At 36.5% G+C, this 12,976-nt stretch overlaps 1 long non-coding RNA gene across 1 annotated transcript; it reads left to right on the plus strand.

Annotated features, from left to right (window-relative positions):
* The first annotated feature begins 7,643 nt into the window (after positions 1-7,643).
* Positions 7,644-8,406, plus strand: LOC122016998. Its single transcript, XR_006121242.1, has 2 exons — positions 7,644-7,736; positions 7,822-8,406. It is a non-coding gene; the product is annotated as an uncharacterized LOC122016998 (long non-coding RNA).
* The last annotated feature ends 4,570 nt before the right edge of the window (positions 8,407-12,976 follow it).

Raw genomic sequence — 12,976 nt, forward strand, 5'->3', positions numbered from 1 at the left:
TTTTATGATTTCTAAATTTGATGCAGCGACACGTTTGTTCTCCTTGGTTCAAATTTTGGGACATGAAAATGTTCATTTCTTTAGAATATGGGAGAGAGGAGCTAAATTGAGACGTTAGGCCCATGACCGTGATTATCTCGGCCCGTCAGGTTTGGTAGGCCTTTAGGACTATAATAAATTTTCCAAATATTAAAAAATTTTACAAAATTTCTTATAGATTCTTATCATCCATAATCGTATTTTGCAGTGTGAACTTAATAAATGATTGTTTAAGTATCCAAAACTATATTTTACATGTTTTTTATCCTGAATTTTAATTAACCAATCACTGGTTCATTTTTTGAAGTAGGGTTATTCTGGAAGTAATACTTGGAGGAAGAATTAGAGGCAACAACAACAACAACAATAATCAAGTCTTTTCCCACTAGGTGATACGCCATTGAGCTCTATCTCTTATTATATCATCATCTATATTTAAATAAATTTTATCTTATTTTATTGTTCCTAACCAAGTCTTTTTTGGTCTTCCTCTTCCTGATTTGATATGCATGTTTCTCATAGTTTCACATCGCCTAAATGAAGTATTTATTGGTCGTCTAAGTACATGTCCGTACCATCTTAAACGTGTCTCTCGGAGTTTGTCCTCAATAGATGCAACTCCGACTTTCTCTCTAATGCTCTCATTCCTTATTTTGTCCATCTTCGTATGTCCACACATCCACCTTAACATCCTCATCTCTGCAACTCACATCTTATGCTCATGTCCTCGAGTCATAGCCCAACATTCAGTTCCATATAACATAGCAGGTCTAATAGCGGTTTAATAGAACTTACCTTTAAGTTTAAGAGACATTTTACGGTCACATAAAACACACGACGCTACCCTCCATTTCACCATCCTGCTTGTATTATATGCAAGACGTCTCTCTCAATCCCTCCATCATTTTATAAAAATGATCCTAAATATTTAAATCTCTCGGTTCCGAGCAACTCATCCTCTCCTATCTTAACAATTATTTCATTACTTCTAATATTGCTAAACTTAAATTTCATATATTCTGTCTTTATTCTACCAAGCTTAAAACCTTTCCCTTCTAGTGTTTCCCTCCAAGATTCTAGCTTAGCATTTACTCCTTCACGTGTCTCACCTACCAAAATAATATCATCTGCAAACATCATGCACCACGGTACTGTGTCTTGAATGTGCGCAGTGAGTTCGTCCATAATTAGTGTAAAAAGATAGGGACTTAGGGTTGATCCTTGATGTAACCCTATCTTTATTGAAAATGCTTTAGTTACTCCGCCTGAAGTCTTTACTCTGGTCGTTACATCCTCATACATATCCTTAATTAGTTCAATATATGTTACACTAACACCTTTCTTTTCTAAAATTCTCCATATAATTTCTCTTGGGACTCTATCATAAGCTTTTTCTAAGTCAATGAATACCATGTGTAGATCTTGTTTTTACTCCCGATATTTTTCAATTAATTGTCTAAGGAGATGTATAGCTTCTATTGTCGACCTTCTAGGCATGAACCTAAATTGATGTTCTGTCACTGTGGTCTTCTTCCTTAATTTTTTTTTCTATTACTTTTTCTCAAAGTTTCATAGTATGATTCATTAGTTTAATACCCCTATAGTTTGCACTATTTTGTATGTCTCCCTTGTTCTTATATAAGGGAACTAGAGTACTTATCCTCCATTGATCAGACATTCTTTTCGTTTTCAATATCATGTTAAATAATTTTGTAAGTCATTCAATACCTTGTTTCCCTAAGCACTTCCATACCTCTATTGGAATATCATCTGGTCCAACGACTTTTCCATTGTGCATCTCATTTAAAGTTTGTTTTACTTCTGATGTTTGAATTCTACGATAAAAATTAAAATTTCTATGCTCATTTGACCTAATTAAATTACCTAAGTTAAGTTGGTCACCTAAACCTTCATTAAAAAGTTGATGAAAATACCTCTTCCACCGCTCTTTTATTTCTCCATCATTTACTAATACCCTATTACATTCATCTTTAATATATTTTATTTGGCTAAGATCTCTTGTTTTCCTTTCTCTCACTTTAGCTATTCTATAAATGTCTCTTTCCCCTTCTTTTGTATCCAATTTTCGATATAACCGTTCAAAAGTTTCATTTTTTGCTTCACTCACTACCTTTTTAGCTTCTTTCTTGGCTATTATATATTTTTTTAAGTTTTTCTCGTTCTTACAAATATATAATTCCTTATAAATTATTCATTTTTCCTTCACTTTCTCTTGTACTTTCTCATTCCATCACTAAGATTCTTTACTTAGTGGTGCATGTCCCTTTGACTCACCGAGTACACTCTTAGCTACTATTTTTAACTTTGATACAATCTTATCCCATGTTGTATTAGAGTGATCGTATATTTCACCTAATGCTTGTACTTCTACCTTCTTCTTAAATATATTTTGTTTTCCATCTTTTAACTTCCACCACTTAATTATAGGAATTGTATATATTTTCTTTCTATTGATACTACGTTTGAGGCGTATATCCAACACTACTACCCTATGTTGGGTAGTTAAGCTTTCTCCAGGGATGACTTTGCAATCTTTACAAATCTTTCTATCCTTCTTCCTAACTATAAGAAAGTCAATTTGTGATTTATTATTCCCACTTTTGAATGTGACTAAGTGTTCTTCTCTTTTCTTAAAAAACGTATTAGCTAATATAAGTGTTGGTCCCTTTGGAGGCCGGCAAGAGGGGAGGGGTGAATTGTCCTACAAAAAAAAACCACAAACCTTTCTCGGATATTCAACTAATTCAAAAGAACTTTGTAATCGAAAATAAAGAGACTAATAAAATGCAAATCAGACACAGAGGTTTACTTGGTTTGCAATCAGGGGATTGCTAATCCAAGGAAAGTAAGCACACTATCTGATGATCTCCTTCGGGCAGAGTAGCCTCTTTACAACGTTGACAGCACAAATAAAAAGAACAGAAATGAAAGCACAGAGAAAACTGATTACAAGTGAGAGATAAATAAGCTGTGCAGATCAGTGCTATATTTATAGCACTGGTCGGGGCACCCTGAAGGGGTTCCGGGTGCCCTGGGGAGATAAAACTTTATCCCCCAACGTTCAGATCGAGTTTGACTCGATCTGGTCAATATCTTCGGTTCGGGCGCCCGGAAGGGTTCCGGGTGCCCCAGGCTGTTCCGAGCGCCAGGAGCCCTAAAGTCAACAGGAATTGACTTTTTTCTTTCTCCAATTCAGCTCGTCTCGGTCTGTGTCTTTTCGCTCCGGCTCCGCTAGCTTGGGTGATCTCGGCCATCCGGAATAGGGCTCACCCGAACCCAAGTTTCGGCCTTCTCCTCGAGCAGCTTTCCTTCCCGGTTTCTTATCCCTCGAATGTCGCGTACGTTCTTCTCGCCCACCGATGTACTCTTCCGCGGTCATCGCGTCCCTCGGACGCACCGAGCCCATCGGCTCTCTCCCGTGTCGTCCTTCTCGCTAGCCGCATCTTCCGCTCGACTTCTTGTGTTCCTAAGCTCCTATACACTTAGACACAAGGGTTAGACAAAACAGGACCTAACTTAACTCGTTTGATCACATCAAAACACCCTGGGATTCCAACAATCTCCTCCTTTTTGATGTGAACAACCCAAGTTAAGTTAGGGTAAAACAAATGCAATAAAAATAATTAATATGCAAATAAGTCCAAGATTTGTCAATTCAACAATTATTATATACCTCCTCCTAGACTTAACATACTTCTCCTCCTTTGATCACATTAAAAAAAATGGGGTTCCTACACAAGTCTAAGGTGAAAATCTAACTTAAAAAAATGAAATTTTTAAACACTTTCTTAACATTTATCGAAGTTTTCAAACATGTGCCACGGAATTAACTTTCTAATAAAAATTGAAGTTTTATAAAAAAAAAATGATGTTAGAGAAACTGTGATAATTTTTCAAGGATTTTAAGTGTTTGCAAACATTTCTAAGTAAAACAATAATTTTTCTACAAAATTTTGTGCAACAGAATAGATACCTTAAAAAAAATCTTTAAGTTAAATAAAAAAATTGTAACGTAAAAATTTTCTAAAAAAAAATTCTAAGTTTTTGAAAATATGAATATTTTTTTAATATATTTTCTAAAACAAATTGAATAACTCTTTTAAAGCATTATTTGCAACAGAAAAATTTTCTAAGTTAAACAAAATTTTCAAAATAAATGTTTAAAAACTTTAAAACATTATTTAACTCTAACTTTAATACTTTTTCCAGAAAGTTAATTAAACATTTGATTTCAGTATTTTGGCTTCGAGGTCGTGACGAGCCGCTAGACCTTCTTGGTTATTGGAGCAACAACCACTTCCTTAGACAAAGCCTCATAAAGAAACTATTTGTTTAACTTTCTCGCTGAAAATGCTAAGTTTAATTTTAAATTCAAGTTAAACATGTTTTCGGAACCCAGTAGAGGTTCCTACCTATATGATTAATTAAATATTTTCTAGATATATAGGCTTTTGATATTTTTCTGATTTGACTTTGATGAAACCTATAGTATCAATTTAAACCTCTATAATTTCTAAAAGTAGAAATATTTGAGTAGGTGGAATTTTTCAATTTTTCGATTTCTTCTTTTAATTTATTATTTTCAAATTTTATTTTATCAAAGTCTTCTATTAGACAAGATTTTGCTAAAGTTCTTTTTATTTCTAAGTTTTTAATTTTTAATTTAGTATTTTTATTTTTTAATTTAAACATGGATTTTGTCATAGACTTAATTCCAAAGTAAAGTTGATCAGGGGGTAAGAAGCATACCTCACTTACCATATCAGACTTGAAGCCTGAATCTCCCCCTGCTTCGCTGTTCTCATCTGAGGTCGCTCCCCCTTCATCGATGCTGGGTTCTAATGTACTTTGTCCTTCGTAGCTTACCATCAGCGCCAGCCCGGCATATTCTTGAATCTCGGACTCAGATGATGAAGTGTCGTCCCAAGTAGCTTTTAGGTTCTTGTGCTTCTTGAGAATCTTGCCTTTGTCCTTCTTTAGTTCTGGGCAATCCTCTTTTAGGTGTCCTTCCTTTTGACACTGGTAGAAACGCATCCTTCTTCTATTTCTAAGATTCTTTTTATTCTGTATTTCTTTGAATTTATTAGATCTAATTTTTTTTTAAAGTTTCTTACCATGTATGCTTCCTGGTCCTCTTCTGAGTCTGACTCGGGTTTATCCCTTTTGGTTGCGTTCAGCACCATTATCTGGCTTGTTTCCTTAGTTGTCCCTGCACACCTGGTTTCATGCAATTCCATAGTAGAAAACAGTTCTTCTAAGGTACTTACCTCCAGGTCCTTTGAAATGTAATAGGCGTCGATGATTGACGTCCATTCTGGAGTTCTGGGAAACGCGTTGAGAGCGTAGCGTATGGTGTCCCGGTTTATTACCGTTTCACCAAGGTTCTCAAGACCGGTAATCAATTCTTTTACCTTCGCGTGTAGATCGGCTACCTTCTCACCTTTCTCCAGACGGATGTTCGTCAGTCTATTCCGAAGGATGTCTCTTCTTGCTAGCTTAGCTTCGGATGTTCCTTCGTGGAGCTCCAGGAACTTCTCCCAGAGTTCTTTGGCCGACGAGTAGCTTCCGATGTAGTTGACTTCTTGAGGCAGCAACACGCTCAGCAAGTGATATTCCGCATGGTTGTTCACTACGGAATCATTCTGCTCCTTCTTTGTCCAATGGCTCTCTTCTTTTTCTTCTCCATCTTGATCCGTCGGAGATACAAACCCATACTTTATAATTAATCGAATTTCGAAATCAGTTTTTAGGAATACCTCCATACGACGCTTCCAGTGTGAGAAGTCCCCCTCGAATTTTGGTGGAACAATGCTTGGTCCGGCCATCTCGTTGCTTCGATCGGTGGTTAGTCCTCCTGAAGTGCCTCGGCTCTGATACCAGTTGTTGGTCCCTTTGGAGGCCGGCAAGAGGGGAGGGGTGAATTGCCCTACAAAAAAAAATCACAAACCTTTCTCGGATATTCAACTAATTCAAAAAAACTTTGTAATCGAAAATAAAGAGACTAATAAAATGCAAATCAGACACAGAGGTTTATTTGGTTTGCAATCAGGGGATTGCTAATCCAAGGAAAGTAAGCGCACTATCTGATGACATCCTTCGGGCGGAGTAGCCTCTTTACAGCGTTGATAGCACAAATAAAAAGAATAGAAATGAAAGCACAGAGAAAACTGATTACGAGTGAGAGATGAATAAGCTGTGCAGATCAGTGCTATATTTATAGCATTGGTCGGGGTGCCCCGAAGGGTTCTGGGCGCCCTGGGGGGATAAAACTTTATCCCCCAACGTTCAGATCGAGTTTGACTCGATCTGGTCAATATCTTCAGTTCAGGCGCCCGGAAGGGTTCCGGGCGCCCAGGGCTGTTCCGGGCGCCCGGAGCCCTAAAGTCAACAGGAATTGACTTTTTCCCTTCTCCAGTTCAGCTCATCTCGGTCCGGGTCTTTTCGCTCAGGCTCCACTAGCTTGGGTGATCTCGGCCATCCGGAATAGGGCTCACCCGAACCCAAGTTCCGACCTTCTTCTCGAGCAACCTTCCTTCCCAGTTTCTCATCCCTCGAACGTTGCGTACGTTCTTCTCGTCCGCCGATGTACTCTTCCGCGGTCACCGCGTCCCTCGGACGCACCGAGCCCGTCGGCTCTCTCTCGTGTCGTCCTTCTCGCTAGCCTCGTCTTCCGCTCGACTTCTTGTGTTCCTAAGCTCCTGTACACTTAGACACAAGGGTTAGACAAAACAGGATCTAACTTAACTCGTTCGATTACATCAAAACACCCTGGGGTTCCAACAATAAGGTCATATGCTATCGCAAAATCTAATATAGTTTCCCCTTCCTCATTCCTCGTGTCAAACCCATAACTCCCATGTACTCTCTCATATTCCTTATTTTTCGCTCTGACATGCCCATTTAGATCACCTCCTATTAAAATCATTTCATTTGGTGGAATATTTTGTAATATTTCATCTAAGTCCTCCTAAAACCTTGATTTGGTAGCTTCATCTAAACTTACTTGTGGTGCATATACGCTAATTATGTTCATAGTTTCTTTCGTCACTATTATCTTAAGGACTATAATTCTATCTCCTTTTCTAACTACTTCTATAACTGGAGGAAGAATTAGAGGTATTGTGTTAAAATTGAATTAATCGAAATCGAATAAATTAAAAATTTTAAATTAATTTAACTGATTGAATTTTTAATAACAATGAAATAAATTTAACCAATAAATAACGATTAATTTAGTCAAAAATTAAGTTAATTGAATTTTTTTTAAAGATTTGACTGAAATTAATTAATTTTTGTATTTAACACTTAACAGAATAAATTATTTTTTTAAAAAAAAAAATTATATCGAAATAATTCTCCCAGTCGATTTGTTCGACTTAATTATTAACTCCAGTATCAGAACGCACTAATTGCATGTCCACCAACCGCCTCTTCCCTGTCTCTCTCTAAATCTGACCTCCATCTGCCTTCGCAGTCACTTCGTTGTACCCTAATTCCTCCTCCATATCGACACGTAAGGTAGGGGTCTGGTTACCTTCCTATATCTTTTAATGGCCTCCTTCAACTTCTTCAGAACCTGGTCCATTCCACCAGTGATGGTTCCTCAGACCATGCAACACTCGGTGACTGTAACCTTTTGGAGTCTTACGTACGGCACTCGTCTAAATCTAGATCTGGTATCGGACCCCTACACTACTCCTGTGATCCTGTCCCTGTAATTAATTTACTATACACTTCGAAGGATGCATATATCGATCTCAGCTCGCATGCGAGGTCGCGATAATTAGTGGAAGCTGCACTGAGAAAACGCGATGCCAGCGATGACAGCGGTTGCGGCAACAGGCGAAGGAGCAGAGCGGACGCGGCGGTGGCCATCGATGGCGGGGCTGGCGAAGAAGCAACGCGGCAAGTTCTACATCGTGCGTCGCTGCATCATCATGCTCGTCTGCTGGCGAGATTACCCTTAAAGTGTGTGTATTTGTAAATCCTTGTATGCATAATAGTATCATTAAAATAGCAATATGTGAGCGGTGGCAGCAACAAGCGAAGGAGCCGAGCGGACGCGGCGGTGGCCATCGATGGCGGGGCTGGTGATGAAGCAACGCGGCAACTTCTACGTATATCATAATAGTAGCATTAAAATAGCAATATGTGAGTGAATTCTCTACTAGAAATCTTATTGGCTATAGCATCTATATTTATTGTTCTATTTTTCTAAGGAATAAGATATCTCTCTATATATATAGAGAGATATGATATGTTAAGCTACTATTTGTGTGTGATCTGAGTGACACACAGATGTGATATTGTTAACTCGATTTTTTTTGTAAAAAAATATTTTATTTATTCTTTCTCTTCTTTGGCCTTCTTTTCAAAACATCATCGAGTGAAAATTTTCAATTTCTAAATTTTCCTCACCTCACTCTCTCGCGCCTTCCTTCTTCGTTGTCCGTCGAACCTCGTGCTTCTGTCGAGAAAGTAAAGTAAAGCAAAGGCGTTGCAAGATACTTGTCTCGTCACTCTCTATCTCACCGCTCTCTCTCTCGCTCTCGTCTCTTCCTTCACTGGCAACGCCACGTCTGACATCTGCTATTGTGCTTACCACCTCTTTCCAATCTCGATCATAAGGACGACATCATTAATTCCTTTTATTTCACATCCAATGATAATTCGTTTCATTTTAATTTGTTATTCCCCACCGTGATCCGAACATATATTAGAAAAATTAATACAAAAACGTGCAAGGATGACGCCTGCTACAAACGCCTGCAGGTTGCATCCACTTGGAAAGGTAGCTACTACATGTTGTAGCAGCTACTTCGACAGTTAACTGCTATACCTTGTAACAGCTAACTATCTATGTAGCTACTACCATGTATAACAGTCACTTGCTAAATCATTTTTGTAGCAGCTACATTTTCTAGCAGATATTACCCCTAAAAATATTTAAGTTGATGTATATCAACTTGGTAAAAAATTATTTGAAATTATTTTTACTGATGCAACGCCTTTGCTTTGCTGCTGAACGTTGCAACAGCAACTTTGCAGCTAACTATCCATATAGATGCTACAACTTATAGCAGCTAATTTGGAATGGTGGTCGTAGAAGGAAGGATTTATACTACGACGTGCAAGGCCGACACCAGCTATAAACGCTTACTGCCACTTGGACATCGAATGTTGTTACAAGTTGTAGCAGCTATTTCGACAGTTAACTGCTACACCTTGTAGCAGCTAACTGTCCATGTAGCTGCTACAACGTGTAGTAGCCACTTGGTAAGTCATTTTTTTAGTAGCTACATTTTTTAGCAGATATTACCCCTAAAAATATTTTTGTAGCTGTATATCAACTTGGTAAAAAATTGTTTAAAATTATTTTTGTTGCTACAATGACTTTGCTTTGCTGCTACACGTTGTAGCAGCAACTTCGAAAAATAACTGCTACACCTTGTAGTAGCTAACTGTCCATGTAGCCATTACAACTTGTAGCAGTTAACTTAGAATGTTAGCTGCTACAACGTTGTACTAGATCTTTCTTCGTTTACGCTCAACAAGATGTTACTTTACATTTTCAACCATTAATAGATCATAGCAATCTCAATTTTTATTTAGATCAATTAAAAAGGTTCTACACGTTGTATCAGTTAATGTATAAATAGTTAGAAGCTGCTACACGTTGTAGCAGCTACTGCAGCGGATTGAAGCAGCTAGTCGTTAGAAGCTGCTACAGTTGTAGCAGCTTCTCAAGAGTAACTGCTACACTGTGTAGCAGTTGCTACAGAATACCTGCTACATATTGTAGCAGCTATTACAGAATAACTGCTTCAATGCCCAGTAACTACTGCTGATCTCCAAATAGCTTTTTCTTACCAATTATAATTTTGCAATTATTGTGCAAAAATATATTGTGCAATTACCTTTTTACCGTCATCAGTCAAAGTTTAACTCTGAAACTCACCGTATGACAAATATTTCAAAAGAATTTCAATCATAGTAGATCCGTGCCCACACGGTGTCTTCGTCAATCAATCTCACCGCGATGACTTGTTTCTCATCCAAATCTTTGCCTCCATCGTAAGTATGGTGTTAGGTTTAAAGTTTTGATTCTTCTTGTTTTGTTTAGGGGTTTGAATTTTTCAGGTTTTGATTCGTCTCCTAGCTACTACAATGGGGTTTAATGATTTTAGGACTGAGGATTGAAGATTTTGTTTGAGGGAATAGAGTGTTTAAAAAAAGTTTATCTTTATTGTAGCAGCTACCATCGCATAGCTGCTACAACATAGTTAAACCCTAATGATTGATACAACATGGTTAAATCCTACAATCACTATTGACTTCTCATTATTGTAGCAGCTACTTGACCCCAACTAATACAACATGATCAGTACTCATGCTGTAGCAGCTACTAATCACATTGTACTACATAGGAGAAATTATATTGTAATGTATCATATTACGTTCACAAAACAACAGTGTAATGTATCATAGTATGAGTGAAAACTAACTGCATTGCAATGAAGGCAACTGAGTATCACTAAGATCTTATGTATTTATTTGACAGAATTAAATGGCAGACCAGAGAACTTCTTCTTCTCATGCATATCGTAAAAAAGTGCATTAGAAAAGTAATTACCCCCACTTCAAGGGTTTTTTTTTATCATCACTACACATAAATAACAGACAGATGGAGTTGATCAATGGAAGCCCATTTGCTTGGGCAGCAGCCATGCCTAAAATTGTAAATATCCGAAGCCTTCTACAAAATATGTTTGACAATTGGGACATTGAAGCCAAATGTTTCATCTCCAATATGGCAAATTCCAAAATATACTCCGTTTCATCTATTTATGTATACTTCCACATTCATATGTTGAACCATATGAATCTTTAATAACAGATGAAAGCTAAACACTCTAAACCAAATCTATTCACTTGTTAATCTCAACGGCGGAGGTGTTCTTTATATTCTATTCTTAGTGAATTAATCTTTATTTTTTCTAAAATTATGATTTAGTGGTAAAAATTATCAATGACAATCAAAATAACTTGACTTCTTCCCATGTTTTAATCTGATTGACTTTGATCTCTCCATACATATCGGGCATCCTAAAATCCCAGCAGTACTCCAATCTGATAACATACCATAAGCTGAAAAGTCATTTATGGTCCAAAGAATAGCAGCCTTCATGACAAACATCTGATTACTATAAACATCGTATGTAGGAAAACATTCATCCTATAATTATTTTAGTTCTGTAATCAGTGATTGCATATAAACATCTATTAACTTCTTCAAATTTTATGGGTCAGACATAACCAATGTTAAAAATATATAAGGTGTTTTCATGCACATCATAGGTGGAAGATTATATGGAGTTAAAATAACTGGCAAACATGAATGATTTCTTCCTGATTTGTCAAATAGAGCAAATCTATTAGCATAGAGACCTAGTCTAATATTTCGAGTCTCCTTTGTAAATTTCGGATATGTTCCATCAAAATTTTCCAGGCCTCTTCATCTGATGAATGACACATTAGCCCATCTTCTATTTGATGGTTTGCATGTCAAGCTATATGTTTAGTAGTTGTCTTTAATGCATAAAGCCTTTGTAACCTAAGAGTTAATGGTAAATAAAATAATTAACTGTATGATTTTTGTTGTTGTTGCCTTCTTCTAGTACTCTTGTACCTAGATTGATTATAGAATTTACAAACATCTACATCTTCATCATCTCTCCAATCTAGAATACGACTATCTCTGTAAATATCAACTCTTTTCACCTGGAAGACCTAATTCTTTCACAAATTTTTTTATACAGTAAAAATCATTGGGTAGTATGTGATCACTTAACAATGCCTCTCCAATATCTTAAATAAAATCATTAAAATAAGTTTATGGCACATTATGCTCTGCCTTAACATTCAGAAGTCTTATAGTGAGAGATAATTTATTATGATTGTCACAACCTTCCCATAATGGTTCATCTGTAGCACTCAACACTTTCTGAAATTGATGATATGTTTTATTAACACATGGTACTTCTACCTCCTCCAAGGGTGATATATAAGTAGTAAACATTTATTCAACTATTGGAGGACAACTAGAACTTACACCATATGGTTCAGGAATGAAATTCTGACATGCTGCATCAATTTTTATCCTCTGATATGAATTTAATTGATTATAATAACTATGATATCACTAATATATTTTATCCATAATTCTCATAATATATGAACGATTCACCATGACATGTTCAATTATAATAATTTGATGTGAAACTAAATCTTTAAAGGTGTTCTTCAATTTTTCGCAATATAAAATTTACCATTGTAACACTTTCTACATGAATACCTTATCTTATTTCCATCCATATATTCAACATTACTAGATACAAAATTTTAAAACTGGGTCAACTTAGTCATTAACTCATCAGTTATATCCCGACGGCCAAGTAAATTCTTTTTATACATCCAACTTATTTTATTCTATATTTTGTCTGTTTCTAATAAATTGTATTAATAAAAACTCCTAGACAACATACTAATGGTCAATATGTACTTAGTTCACATACAGATGAAAATAAAATATAACAAAAAAATATGAGATAATACAATAGGAAAATTGGTATCATTATTAAAATGACGACGGGTAGTATTACCTAACAAATGTAAACAAGGACAGAAGGAGGCCTTGGCGGCCGGTATGGGCCAGTGGCGTCCGCCTACGGCAGGCAAGGGCGAGTGGCACACTCCCTTTATCATTGCTACACTAATGCTATCATTATTAAAATATATCATGTTAGGGTTGCAAGGTTGAAATATAGTCCCACTATAAAAATAAAAGGGAAAATAATAGATTTATAAGAGAAAGATATGTCCATTGGTATGAGACATTTTTGGTAGAGCCAAAAAT

This window comes from Zingiber officinale, chromosome 8B (assembly GCF_018446385.1).
Source record: "Zingiber officinale cultivar Zhangliang chromosome 8B, Zo_v1.1, whole genome shotgun sequence".
Classification (NCBI taxonomy): domain Eukaryota; kingdom Viridiplantae; phylum Streptophyta; class Magnoliopsida; order Zingiberales; family Zingiberaceae; genus Zingiber; species Zingiber officinale.